Genomic DNA, 14,057 nt, shown 5'->3' with positions numbered 1-14,057 from the left:
TAACACTTACTTGAATACAATAGATGAAGCTGGTCAGATGATGAAAGGGCTCTTTGGCTATTGAAAGTCCTCTTGCCACCTCATCTCTCCTACTGTCAGTGTATGCCTGATAGTTAATAATAGCTTGACACTGGTATAGTTTCAAGCTATTTTTTGCCCATTTCCCTCTTGGTTGCCATCAAAAGAACAGGTTCTATTAGGGGAGCCTTTCTTCCTGCAAGTAAATCGATGTTTAGTGAAGAGAAAATGCATGGCAGTGGTGGAAACTTAGCAGAGCTTCCTGCTCCTGCTGCACTGCTCATCATCCCATTTATCCATGGGGAAGGAGGGCAGTGTCTCTTTAGGATATCATGCCCTGACTCGGGGAGATTTACCTGGTGGTCCCGCCCCAGAATGGTCCATAGGAAGCCTGGCAGGCTGCCAATTTCTTGCTTAGACCGAGGAATCTAAGGGACTAAAACCAGGAGAATATGTTCTGTCTGTGTTACATGATAGACATGAGCAACGTGTTATCACAGAGATGTGACAGGGACCTCGTTAGGCCCAGCAGATGTTTTAGTCCTGGCTCTCCTACTCTGAATGTGAGAGCTGGAAACATGCTGGCAGTGTAGTGCACATCCTCAGAGGACGGAAGGTAATTTGACAGCTCACTGTAACCCTCTTCAATAATGTTGACTCTTCTGGCATCGGTTTGTTGAGAATGTGGCTTCTCATGTGGAAAACCGAGACTTTTTGTAGTAAAAATAAGGATTTCTTTTCCTGATTTGTTTTTTTTTTTTTTCTGGCTTAGGTTAGAAGAGAGAAATATTTGAATGTAGCATTGACGTGTTTGATTTCTAAACTTTATTTGGAGACTTTGAAAAAGTGAAAATACGTAAGCATTATTGAAGGAATAAAGTGTTCTTGTTTGATGCATTCGACTGTTCTTTTCTTTCTGAGAATCTGTGTTTTTAGAGATACCAGGCAGCTCTTTTTCCTTTAGCAGTAACGGAGTCCTGCTGTCTGTCTCAAGAGAAGGCAAAAAAGGTCAGATAAGAACTGTTTAGATAAGATAGGTGGTGAACCAGATGAGGAGCTGCGCAAAACTGAAAACAGACAAGTAATGTTGCTCTGTCCCTGTCCCCCAAGTCCAAAAAATCCTCTCAATGCCCTCAAGCTGCTGTCTTTGTGAAGGGCATCTTTTGTCTTGAGTGCAAGTTTAGAAAATGTTTTGTTGTACTGGTTATGCTAATTAAAGCGATGTTTGTTTTCCAAGACTGCGATTCAGAGGGCTGTCCTGCTCTGCATAATTACCTGTCACAGCAAAGAGAAAATATTAAGATGGGAAACTGAGATTGGTGTAAAATTCTGTCTTATCTGCAAGGTGTATCAGCAGTGTATTTCATAGAGCTTGATTGTATCCAAGATTCCAGGGGGCTCCTGGTGTCAGGTGAGAATCCTTCTTTATGGAAAGCACTTGCTCTTTTCCTATTGATATTGGTGAGCCAAAGAAACTGTTTTTTGCTGCTTCTTGTAGCAAACCGAGTGGGAAATGTGAGATGTAACAGCACTGCCTAAGCCTCTCTGGCAGCCTCATGCAGTAGCCTGCTTTTAATATTGGTTGGTAAGATGACAGCACTTTGCTGCCAGTCTGTGAGGTATCCATGTAAGGTGGGTTATCTTTGCTCAGGTGCCTGGAGACTTGTTCTTACAAGAGATACAAACAATGCATTTGAGAATTTGGCACATCTGGGACGTTTTATCTTGCTCTTGGAGAAAAAGGTCAAATGCTCCACAGCCTGTTTCTCTTAAATAGCAGAAAATCCCAGCATGGATTGAAGGTTTGACCCCCATTAAAATACATCAGATCTAACATAGCTGTGTGGTTTTAGCTGTGTACATAAATACATAACTGCAGATGAATATTTAAGCACTCCTAGTGTAAATAGAAATACGCAGATGCACATGCTAGGCATCCTCATGCATGCCTACAGCTGCAGAGAAAATGTACAGCAGGCAAAGGACTTTCGGATACAATGAAATGAATGGCTTTATCAAGATCTTAGTTCCTCATTAAAAATACTGAGAAGTAGAACTTGTATGAAAGACTAAAGCTGGGATTTCAGATTAATGTGTGTGGATAGTCAAGATGAACTCAATTCTGAAACGTAAGAGTGTCTATGGAGATCTGTTGAACTGTGTTCATATATATCACTGTTTTTTCTTGTCCCAAGTTTTTTTTTTAATTTGGGTTTGCCATTGCAGTTTTAGGAAGGTTAATATTTAGTGCAAGTTAGAAGTCCTAAAGAAAACAATTGTTTTAATACAAGACATTTCTCCCATTGTTTTAAGAGGAAAAAATGATCTTGTGTCAATGGTATGGACTCTTATCCTCCTGCTTCAGTATTCAATTATTTTGATTCTTCTAAATTTTCAGCATCATGTGCACATGAAATTGGCCTCTTAAGTGATAGATATTTTTTGAAGGTTTGCTCAATTGTGCGTTCAGATTTTTCATTCACCTTCTGGTGGCTTGGCTGGGTCTGCATCCACAAGTGCAGGAACTGAACTATCATTAGCAAGTGGTGGTTCAGTTTTTCCTCTTCTGCTCTTTGTGGCCTCTAAATTTTTCTTGTCTGCTGTCTTTGCAAACCAGTTTTTCTGCAGGGTCACTTTAATTTACCCAGTGTAACAAACCTGAGTATGACAAATGTGTGCATTAGGGAATGTGTCTTGCTGGTTGTGGCCATCAAAATAGGTTTCACATGGTAGAAATTTGATAGTATATCTACAGTTCTCAAATCTTACTTTTGCCAGTGTCCTTGAGTTCAGTTTTTTAACAGTCACAATGAGTTACTGACTAGCTGGCATTGAAAAATTTGACTTTATCCTCAGGGGCCACTGTAGGCTTTGTTCTGATAAATACTTGCCCAAACGTCCCCATTATTTTTTCTTCAAGACAGAAAATGTGACACAGGGTGCTGTGCCTGTTATCTCCCACCTAGACTTGTTTGGTTGTTTTGCTTTCTTTTTATTGTTGTTTTTTTTTTTTTTTCCTTTGAGAGAAACTTCAACCTTTTTATTCATTGACCTGGTAAATACTTTATCAATGTATTAAGGTCCTTTTGTTAGTGTGGATTTTTTTTAAAGTTTAAAATTAAAGTCAGTGAAATATTCTAATTGTATGATTTATATGGTTGGTTCTACTCTAGAAGAAAGCTTAATTGTTGAAATATTTCTGAGTTCCTGTGTGCTGATTTCTTGAGTAGTCTGTGCTAGGTCTTGAGCAGAAACTTGCAGAAGAGCTGCAGGATTGAAGGAGAGCAGAAGTGACACAAAGTAAAGCTCTCTTGGGAAATCTTATGGAGGTTAAGCAAGTGCAGCAGGATTTGAGCAATGCTGCTTAGTCCATTTGTTCATGTGTGGATGCCAGGGTGGAGGAGACTGGAACTGGGAGCCAAGATCGCTTAGAGGTGTGTCTGTGAGAGAAGCCAACTGCAATCTGCTGGTTTCTGGTGACTTTAGAGGTCCCTGTCCAGTATTAGTCCTGTCTCGTACTGGAGCAAACTATTGATCACCTGGCCAAAAATGTTGCTGCTTTAAAGAACTTCCCCAAACTTTAGGGAATAGTGGGACTGTCATTAAGAAAGAGATATAATTCCAAGCACTTTCTCTTGGTTTTAAATGCTGACTTCATGGGGTTTTTCCCCTAAGAGTAGGAGAGCTTCATGTAAGCCTTGAAACTGCTGGTGGTTGATAGGCTTTTATTTATTTAATCAGGGCAGTGCATGTTACAGAACTGACAGCAAAGGGATCAGGACTGGAAATATTTTTTCTAGACATCAACATGCTGCTGTGCTGTTGGGAGAAAGGGGAGATTGCTTTGCCAGCACCATCTGGGAGCCTCTGCTTGGCTGTATGGTAGGCAGACCTTTTGTGAATCAGAGGAGAATTGCCTTTGGAATAAAGCCTCTTGGTGGCAGGTTTTTTTAATCTGCTGCACTGACAGAATTGCTCCATCTTGTCCTCTTACTGCAAGCGTGTGTGCCAAATCTGCCTGAAGGGCTCTGTATCCAGGAGAGAAGGAAATGGTGATGCCTCTGAAAGGTGCTTGCCTTCTTTTGCGAGACCAAATAAACTTTTGGTGGCTTTGTGGGGCTGCAGTCGGCGCTCTTGGGTTATATATTCTTCTTATATAAATGTAGTACACACTTTAAATTTATTGTTGGAGGAAAGAATAGAAATGTTGGCTGTGACTTGCAGAGGCAAACAGCGTATGCTGTGTGTATAATTGTCAGTTTCCTTAAAACTTATGTTTCAGAGTCTGTTGCTCCTCAAGATGGTGGCAGAGATACCGGAGTGCCCCTGGTGGGCTTCAGGGGTGGAGGGACGGATGCAGTGTTTGCCTGTGGAAAAGGTGGGGTGGCGAATATATCGAGTTGTATGAAATGGCATTTACAGAACTTGCAAATAAGAGCTTCAGCTGTTCAAGCTTCCTGCCCTGAAGTGTTTGTGATTTAGTCTCTCCTCTCTGAAGAGCACCTAGGTAGGTTTTTTTGGTTTTTTTCCCCTGTGTGGGGCAAGGTGGAGAAGAAAGAAGCAGGTATGAAGAGAGCAAATTTAACAGCCAATATTGCCAACAGCAAGTAACATCTTCAAAGTTTACCTGCAGCTTGTAAATTAAAAATGCCAACTCTTCCTTGCGCTGAAGTCAAGCAAGCAGCCACCAAACATACACCTGGTGAGTGCAAGGAGAGATGGCAGACATTTTAACTGGTACCTTTTTCCAGTGGTCTTGAATTAATGTACTTCCTTGAATGATCCAGGAGCATTTGTCCACAAGTCCTGAAGGCCATCTGCAGTTGCTTAAAGTATTTCCAGTGTTTTTCTTTACTGCAGCTCCAAGTTGGTTGGAACCAGTATTCTATCTGCCTTTGGAAAAAATGTAGTAGATTCCAGCAGAAATGAAATTTCTCTATGGAAATACGAGTGAGGAAATTGAGGCTTGAAAACACTCCAATTCAATTGTGATTGAAGTTCAGTCACAATTTGAGCAATGAGCAACACGCTGGAACGTTCACATCTAAGTAGCATCTGATCTTGTAGGGCTTGGTAACGTGTTAGGGAAGATTTGAGTGGAATCCAGGTATTTTTGGGCAGTGACATTATTCTGAGGGAGTTTTGGATTCTCTTAGGCAGCAGTAGTACCCTAGTACAGCTCCTGCAGGCAGTGGTCTTGTTTCAAATACATCAGAACTTCATTTGCTTTACTGAATATGGAGCAATGTGGTATGAGGAGAAGTGGGTGCAGTTTGAAATAGAATTCCCGTATTTGTGGAATTTAGGTGTTATGCTGGGGAAGAGCCACCAAAAGAACCGTTAGACAAACAATGAAAATAGGCAAAAAGGTGTGGATTTTTGGTGTAGCTTGTCTCCCTGTTGAGCTAAAGAAATATTTCCAGATAATGTAGAAAGGGGCGATGATCTTGCTGCTGAACTACTCTGCCTGCAACAGCCTTCAGGGCACAGTGCTGAGCCAGATCATCAGTGCCATTTTGTAGCCTGTGACTGATAATCCAGGTTTCTTCTTTTCAAGGGATTGCTGAAGAAAGCATGCCTGAATTCCTTTAAATATTTGTGGTGACCAGTAGTTAAACAGGAGAGTGCGCACTTACAGATGTGTCAGTTGGAAAACTCCATATTAAGGAAGGTGAAAATGACTTTAAATACAAATATGGAACTTGGATGTTGACAGAAGTGCTGTAAAAAGCATTAAATGTTGGGAGTGTTTAGAAGACATGAAGGCATCAGGGGTAAGTAAGGAGCAGTGGGAAATGTCCCAGTGGCTCGTGAGAGCTCCTTGTGAATGGGCAGGAATGTTTAGAGCATGACTGAACATCATGAATGATGGGAAGGCATTGTATCCTGTGTGCTTTGTTTTAATAGCCACAAGAACACTATCAGTACTAAGGAAATATTCCAGTGAAAGCACTGCTGGAATAGTTTCAGAAAGTAATAGTCAGAACAGAGGATCTTGTAACCTTTCAAATCCTATTTTGTTGTATGACACTTCTTCGGATGGGAATGTTTTAAAATTGCTCTTAAGTACACAAAGATAACAAAACCTATCCAAACAAGCAAACTCCATGTACGTTTACAAAAAACCCCCCAAAAACCTATGAATAGAAGCCTCCCATCAAAGGGGTGAAAATATTAGGACGAAGAATTCCCCCATGTAGAATAGCATTTCCAGGAACAAGAACTCATTGCTTAGAGCACCAAACAAATAATTTGTTTGTAGACAGAATCCAGAAATGCAGATCATTGTGTGCTATATCTTTGAAGCTGAGTGATATTTTCTTCTGATCATTACAAGCATATACACAAGCTATTTATACAGCTGGTACTAATGACTTAAACTTGTGATCAGTCAGACTTTTCTTTGGCAGTGTATCTGGTTTAAGGATAAATGAGCACAGGTGGTTGCAGAGTTAGGGCTGAAGAAGCAGAGCATTAGTAAGTGTTTGGCTGATCTTGATTGAGCCACAGTCAAGAGCAAAAGACCCCTATGAGCAATTACAGACCTATTGTTTCATAATTTATAATCACTCAATTGATTCGAATTTGATGGGCAGCTACTCTGACAACTTGTGTTTTGCTTTTCTTATTGCTTTTTCTGGTTTCTCTAACTCTGAAATGATACAAGATAGGAGGACAAAGTAGCTCCTGTCAGTTCTGTTAAAAGGTTGTTCCACTTGACCGTTACGTACTATTTTTCCATCTTTGAAATCTTGGTTGAATGGATTATGGAATCACCGTTACGTATCAGTCATCAACTTAGGATATTTTTAAGTTTGTTTATTAGTCTTTGTGCTGTAAAGTAAGCAACTCAACGTAAAAACTAGTGATGAGGAAGAGTTGCTCAGTTATGGTAACCTACACTTTTCCCCTTCAATCCCTGTTTGTCTTTCATTGCAGTGACTCTCAGTATTGTTTCCAATAATCCTCTTTCCAATGGCAGAATAATGTTTTTAGTCTGAATACAATTCTTGCTATCATGTTTGATCAGGGATGGGCCTCCTGTTATTCTCCATGACCAACCACATTCTGCCCAAAAGATGTGTTGAAAATGTGCACTTTTTTGTGTGTCGGGCCAAAAAAAATCCCCAACCGAACATTTGTTAATCTTTGTGCTTTATGGGAACAGGTTGCTCCGTTGTCCTTAATAGTTGTGATGGAATGACCAAGCAGATTGTGGGTAAAGATACTTTTGGGTTGAGGTGGTTACACAATTAAATGAATAAAAGGTGATATTTCTGCATTGCCAATACATCAAAAGCTTAGAGCTTTTGTAGTAGAATTTTAATGAAATCCATAAGACACTCTCGGCTGAATTGACAAAGCCAAAACTATGCATCACCACTACTTCTGTCCATTTAAGTATTACAATAAATGTAAAAAGAAAGTCATCATTATCATTCAGAATGCTATGAATAGAAATTGGACGCTAACCTGGCTGGTGTAAGCATTTATAGTTCTAAGAGAGCGGAAATAAATCTAAATCCTCTTCCAGGTTTAATGACCAGGCAAATGTAGGGTAAAGGAAAACTTTGAAAGTTGTCGTAAGTTGAGTTTTGTTGCGTCTTTTTAGTTCTTGAATATCTTTTAAAGAAAGTCAAATCTCAGAGCTCTGAGACCACCTGTAGATACAAAGCCTTGAATCCTGTTTGCTGACTCCCAAATTCAAATCTCAACTTTGTGTGGACTGCCTGAAGCCACGAATGACACAGTGAGAGCATTCAGGCTCAAATACTCTCTGCTTTTCTCTAGCTCTAGGGGCAGATTAGGCAGCACTTCAAGTCCTTTCTCTGGTTTCAGTCCTTCCACTCTTGTAAAATTCACTCTCCGTGCAAGTTGGCCACTTTGTTAATGACTGTATTGGAGTTCAGGCTGTCTTGTGGCAGTAATGAATGATAGTATCTTCAGAGCATGAGCAATAAGTTTTTTTCTTCATCTTTTAAGTGTTTAAGAAAACATGTTGATTGAAATAAGCTCGTTGCCATCAGTGAGACAAGAGAGAGAATGGTGTGCTTGCAAAAGAAAACAGTGCTCCAATTTTGTACTGTTCAGTAGGTGTTCTCGGCAATTCCCTTCTTCCGAGTGGCCAAGGATCAGAAGAGAGCTCCTGACCTTGTGCAGTTTTGCAATTCATAGATGTACAGCATGATTTAGGATTTTGGAATTAAATGGCTTGAGTTTGCTAAGTTGTAATTGAGCTGTTGGATTTCATTCACTAAACATAGTCTGGTCAAACAACTGACCCGTATTTTGGTTGGTTATTTGATGTTCTGAAAAATAACCTGCCTTGTGAAATGCAAAATTGAGGTCAAGCCTTTCATGCGCCTCATTCAAAGGAGCTTTTTGCTCAAAGTCACTTGAATTGAGCCATGTCTTGGTACTGTGGGCAGTTTGTCTAGAGCTAAGGATTATGGTTTACTGTCTTTGAAATCTATTTTTCTGTTAAATTCTCAATGAATACCCTCATCTGAAAGTAGATGTAGTGGTGGCATTTACCGTTAAATTTCTACTTCTTGCTCAAAAGGTCTGTCTGAACTTCTCTGTCTGGTATTGACAAAGTTTACCTTTTTGTCTGAAAAGATCCTTCATAGCATTTGGTTAGGTATTGTTCCTGCCCCATCCCAATATAAGCTTGCAAAAGAAGGAGGTCGGAGAGAGCTTTTAGGGATATGTTTCTCCTCCCTTGCAGTACTATAGTGAGAACAGTTTTTCATGTTTTGCTTCATTGCAGGGAGGTACTCTTTTGGGTAGGTTGTACAATGTGTAAAACCTTTCACTTCCAGGTATAATAACTATGGTAAGGAAAGAGCAGTGAAAGGCAGCCCTGTTCAGTTCATGTCCCGGTCAGCACTGACAGTTGTGCTTCATGCAGATTCTCACTGGGCTGATGGGCTTTGGTACCAAAGCACTGGGTCTCTCATCCTTACGCTATTGATGGTGTGACTGAACTGCTCCCTGCTCTGGCTGTGCAGTTTGCTTTCTTGACAAATATCCCCTGCTCAGGAAAATGGGCACTTCTGAGGGAGCTGCTGCTGACAAAATACCTTCAGTTGCTTATCCTTTTGAAGTAAGGTTTCTTGAGAACCTCAGGGAAACAGTCTGTTTAACTTTTTTCTCTTCGCAGACAGTCATGTTTAGTGGAGAGAAGTATATCAGCCAGATGCCGAAGTGGTAGTAGTAGTTTAGGCTGTAAATTCATAAAAGTCACACCAAACCATGTGCTCTGTGTTGGTAACATCAATACCCTTGCTGGTTTCTAAAAAGTATTTGTATTTCTGCATAAAAAAAATAGCTTCTATGAAAGTTGACTCAACTGCTTTAGAAATCTTGTTTTGCTTCCTTTGGATTCACTGTGTGTTTTAGAAGCTCTTAGGAAGGGACATGGTACAATCTGGTCACACTCGTAAATAATTTGTAAATACACTTCAGGTATAGAAGCTGGAGAATCATTTTCCTCTTTGGGGAGTGCATCTGATTTTGTATCAGGAGGTGAAAATGATCTGATGAGTGTGTTACTTATATTAAAAGGAAGTGTGCTGCCCTGTGGTGGAAAGATTGCTGTTCAAACATCTGAAGACCAGCCTTTCAAATTTTTGGAAAGTAAGATAAAGCAATTTTACAGAGATTTATGCACCTTGAGAAAAAGTAGATGTTGAAAAAGTACCATTAATATTGTATTACCTAGTAATCAGCAGTAATGAGGTAGAAAACCAATTTGTGATGCATTTTGTGGTCACAATTTTTGCAAATGAGCCTTCAGTAGCAGAGCTAGATATAAACCATTTCTGTCAGTGTCTTGGAATTGAGATTTGTGAAGTTTTATCTGTGGTGGGTTTTGTTACTGTTTTCTTACTTCCTCTGGCAACTTTTGTAATTTTGTGATACTCTAAAAGAAAGCACAGTTATCCGTGTGTTTTCAAATGGACCAAGAGGCTTTTTGTTCATCTTTGAAAGGTTTACAGTAAAATGAATTTGATTGAATCTTTCAGGGGGTTTTTTTGTATGCACAATTCAGCAAAAAAAGTCTTGGTAATTAATTGCTGTTTCTGATCCACAGGCTGTTTTTCTCCAGTCAGACAGTGGTTCAATACCTGCTTTAGATGTTTACAAATCAGTGAATCAATGACACTCAGCTGTGCATTTATTCTCACTGGAGCAGTGCCCATTCCTACAGAAATGCCCAGGAGAAACACCCAGCATAGAGCAAGCAAGACCAAATGTCACTGGTCAGAAAGGGGGGAATGCTTGAGAAACTGCTTAAAGCTTTCTCTCCTGTCCCTTAAAGTGTGGGAGTGCCTTCCTGTCCTTTCCCAAATTCCTTGGTGTTTCAGGCATTATTGAAATCACTGATTTGGATTTCGTGGCGAGTGATGGGTTTAAACCTCCTACAAACTAAACCTAAATGTCAGTCTTGGATAGTGCAGAGAACAAAGCAAGTGAATTGTGTGGACAGCTTCAAATTGCTGATGTCCACCAACAGAATTAGTCAGAGGGAAAATGTTAATTACTTAAAAAATTTAGTAATTCTAAAAGCATAAAGGAGAAGCTGTTTTCAGAACGGAATAAGCCAGTCTTTGAGATAGGACAATTACTAGGATGCTCAACAAAACCAGCATTTGAAAGAATTGTCTAACGTAGCAATTGCACTTAGGGTAGAATGCAGTTTTCTCTCGTTCTGACAGTATGCTGGATGTAGGAGGAACAGTGAAATTAAATGTGGAAAAATTTAAGTTAGTCACCTTAGCAAAGACAGTTTTCTGCACCCAAACAGAGGAATTTGCAATTCTGCATGGAATCCATGAGGGACTTTGCTCCCAGTACTTCCCCTTCTTAAAATGGCTGCAGATATCAGGTAATATGGGCATTTTAAACACTGGCTGGGTAAATCATCACACTCTACACAGAGTAGCTCCTGTGCATCAGCTGCCTCATGGGAAGAGTCCCTGAGCAGCCACTGGCCTTTGTTCCTCACAGTTTGTGCTGTGGAGCTGCTGATGTGCAGATACACTTGTCTGGTTTTCTGTGAAATCCTTACAAACGTGGATCCCAGTGAGTTTGGATTACAAAAATAACTCGTTCCTTAAGCCATGTTGCAACTGATTTTAAACCTAACTGCTACCCTACATTGACATGTTTGTAAGGCAGCTGTGTAGAGTACACTGAACAAGCAGAAAGGACATCCAACTACAGAATTGCCGTTGTTATGCCCAATGTCATCCATGTTCACGTGCATAAACATAGTGTACAGCAGGTAATTTTCCATCTTGCTTGCCTGTGGTCTGTAAAAATATTACAGTTTCTGGTTGGGACTGAGACATTTGAAAGCATCCACGTGGTTAGTGGAAATGAACGGCAGCTTTAATGATTAAGCCACTCGGATACTTGCTGGCTGGCACACTTACTAACATTTTATAACCAGTTTTAGTCCACTCCTCTTTATGGGAGTTGGGAGGGAGAGTAAAATTCAGGTGTATATTTTTTAAGGAGAAATAACTGATCAATAGGGAAGTTCAGTCAGAACTTGAGAGAATTGCTCACCTACAATTAAATTAGTTCAATGTGATGCGTAAAGCTTCATATGCAGTGAATGTCTTCTACCAACACCAAACCAGGAGTGTTTCAGCTGGAGTATGTAACAGCTCAGTTACAATTATGTGCTGGTAAATTAGTGTCTCATCTTCAAAAAAAGAGCTTTTGTTATTTATTTATTGGTAATACTTGGATTCTGTGTCATCCTGAAGTTGTGACACAGTTTGGAAATCAATCCTTAGTGGACCTAGAGGTAGAACAGACTGCATGAGTTGTAGGACATGGCTGTGATTTCTCTGAAGGGGGAGCAGTTTTTAGTGTAGCTTAATGACACCTGCAGTTCTTGGGTTTGGTGAAAATACACAGGTATAAACAAGCCCTTCTCTTAAGTAACTGCAAATTGCATAAATCTACATCTCCGAGTCTGCTGTATTATCCTACCACTAGTGATTTAAGGCTTGAAATAACAAGTATTTGTGAAATGGATTTAGAAAAGTTGCCTTATCACTGAATTTATATATTTTTTTTTTTCTCAAAGCCTTTGACCTTTGGCATTGATATTTTATCACGGGGGAAGGTGTTTCCAGCAGGCAGTGCTGGTGTGGCTGTGCATGCGGGTGTGTGCACACAGCCTGGTGTGGACCCTTGTTTGTTCTGCAGGTGTCCTGTTAGCTTGGCTGTTTCCTTCTCCTTCAGCTGTAGGACAGGATTTTCTCATTGGCTTGTTCCCTCCTTAAACTGTCTTTCTCCCCCCTCTGAGGTGTTGCTGTGCTGCAGTCTCCTTGTGAGGTTTAACAGGCTGCAATTAGCCCAGACACAGGAGTCGGGGTTGTCTGGGGCAGCACGATTCCAGTGATGAAAAGGCATAATAATAATTCCCCCTCAGTTCACTTGCACTTGGTGCTGTTTGATCCTGCGACTCAATCAGGAGTGGACAACAGAGCTGTATTTTCTGCTCACTTTGCCTGATAGTGACTGATCTGATTTCCCCCATGTCTGTAATTAATTTTCCCACAGAAGTACGCTTAGGTTTATGGCTTAGATAATAAGTGCTGGTGACTTGTGCTACTGTCTACTTGTTTTAATCCTTTTCCACGTCTAGATGGACTAAACAAATGCATCGTTGTTGCATCTGCCCTGCTGTAATGATTACTGTGGTGAAGACATTTTTTTTAATTTTTATAAGCTGCTGTTTTATTTTGCAAGAAGTTATTGAATTACTCCTCCAGAAGGCTACTAAAGTAAGAGGTTTATGGCTTTTATTGTTTTTCTGTTATATCAAGAGTTAATGGACAAGTAGGTAGAAAGTACTGAAAATTTGGGTTCTACTGTAAAAATGGCATCAAACCCAGTCTTTCCTGGATACATTTATTGAGGTGTATAGTCCTGTGTAAAAAAATCCCAAGCATTAAAACCTGAAGCAAAATCGCCCAAGTCACGAGTAGATATCGAAGATAGAAGGCAATTAATATTTGGGAGAGCCAGTGAATGCAGCACGATGAGCGTGACAAAATGTCCTGGGAGTTGGGTGTGTGTAAGAGCCAAATCTGTGCCATTGGTTTATACTCCGAGTTTTCTGGATGAACTGGAAAGAAAGGCAGTATTGTTGTTGGGAAATGTAAATTGCTGTATTATTTAATTTCTCTCCAAGGGAAAACTTGTCTCTTCAGGAATTTCCCATCCAGTATTTACAGCTGATTCTATCACTTCTGAGTAAAGTTACTTTTCAAATTGTCTTCTTAGTAAATCTTTTTTAAAAAGTTGACTTTTTGCTAGAGTAGTTCAAAATGTGATGCTGTTTTGTGTGGTCAAAGATAGTTATGCTTGTTCTAGAAATTGTTTCATTTCCAAGGAAAACTTGTTGTAGGAGAATTTGAGTGAAATGACTATTTAAAGCTACTTGTCACAAGAGGAACTAGCTAGAGATTAACCTGTTGGCGCAGGACTTTTTTTTCTCTCAACTTCCATTTAGACTTCAATTTTATTATCCCTTTCTTTGGCATGAGTTCGTTTTCTTGTGTGCTTGCAGATAATAGTGACATCTGACTTCTCTCAAGACGCTTAACCTGCTGTGTTAGAAGGAAAATCTCTCCTGTTTCCATCAATCTTGTATGGCTGATGAAGAAAAAACAGTGGATATGCTATATTAGGGGGATGTATTTTTGTTCTGCTGTTTTGTTGTTGGACTCGTGTCTGTGTTGCAGTGTAGTTGTGAAAGAAATATATATTTATCCTTAAAATAAATAACTTTTAATATGCTGAAGTAAAAGTGAATTCTCATGCTAGGTCGTATCTATTTATCAGGGATAATTTGGTTGGTAGAAATGCTGAACACTGATTATGTGGCTCCTCTAACTGCCAGTGGGTTTCTGGACCTTGTCCTATAAAGAAGGTAAAGCTGAGGATGCCCTGGTATATTTGAAACGCTACTGAAACTTAACAGGCTTCAGTCACAGCTTTTAGGAGTTGAA

This window comes from Chamaea fasciata, unplaced genomic scaffold (assembly GCF_029207755.1).
Source record: "Chamaea fasciata isolate MVZ Bird 193981 ecotype frontalis unplaced genomic scaffold, bChaFas1.0.hap1 SCAF_130, whole genome shotgun sequence".
NCBI lineage: Eukaryota > Metazoa > Chordata > Aves > Passeriformes > Sylviidae > Chamaea > Chamaea fasciata.
The sequence above is the reverse complement of the archived record's forward strand: the minus strand, read 5'-3'. Positions refer to the sequence as shown.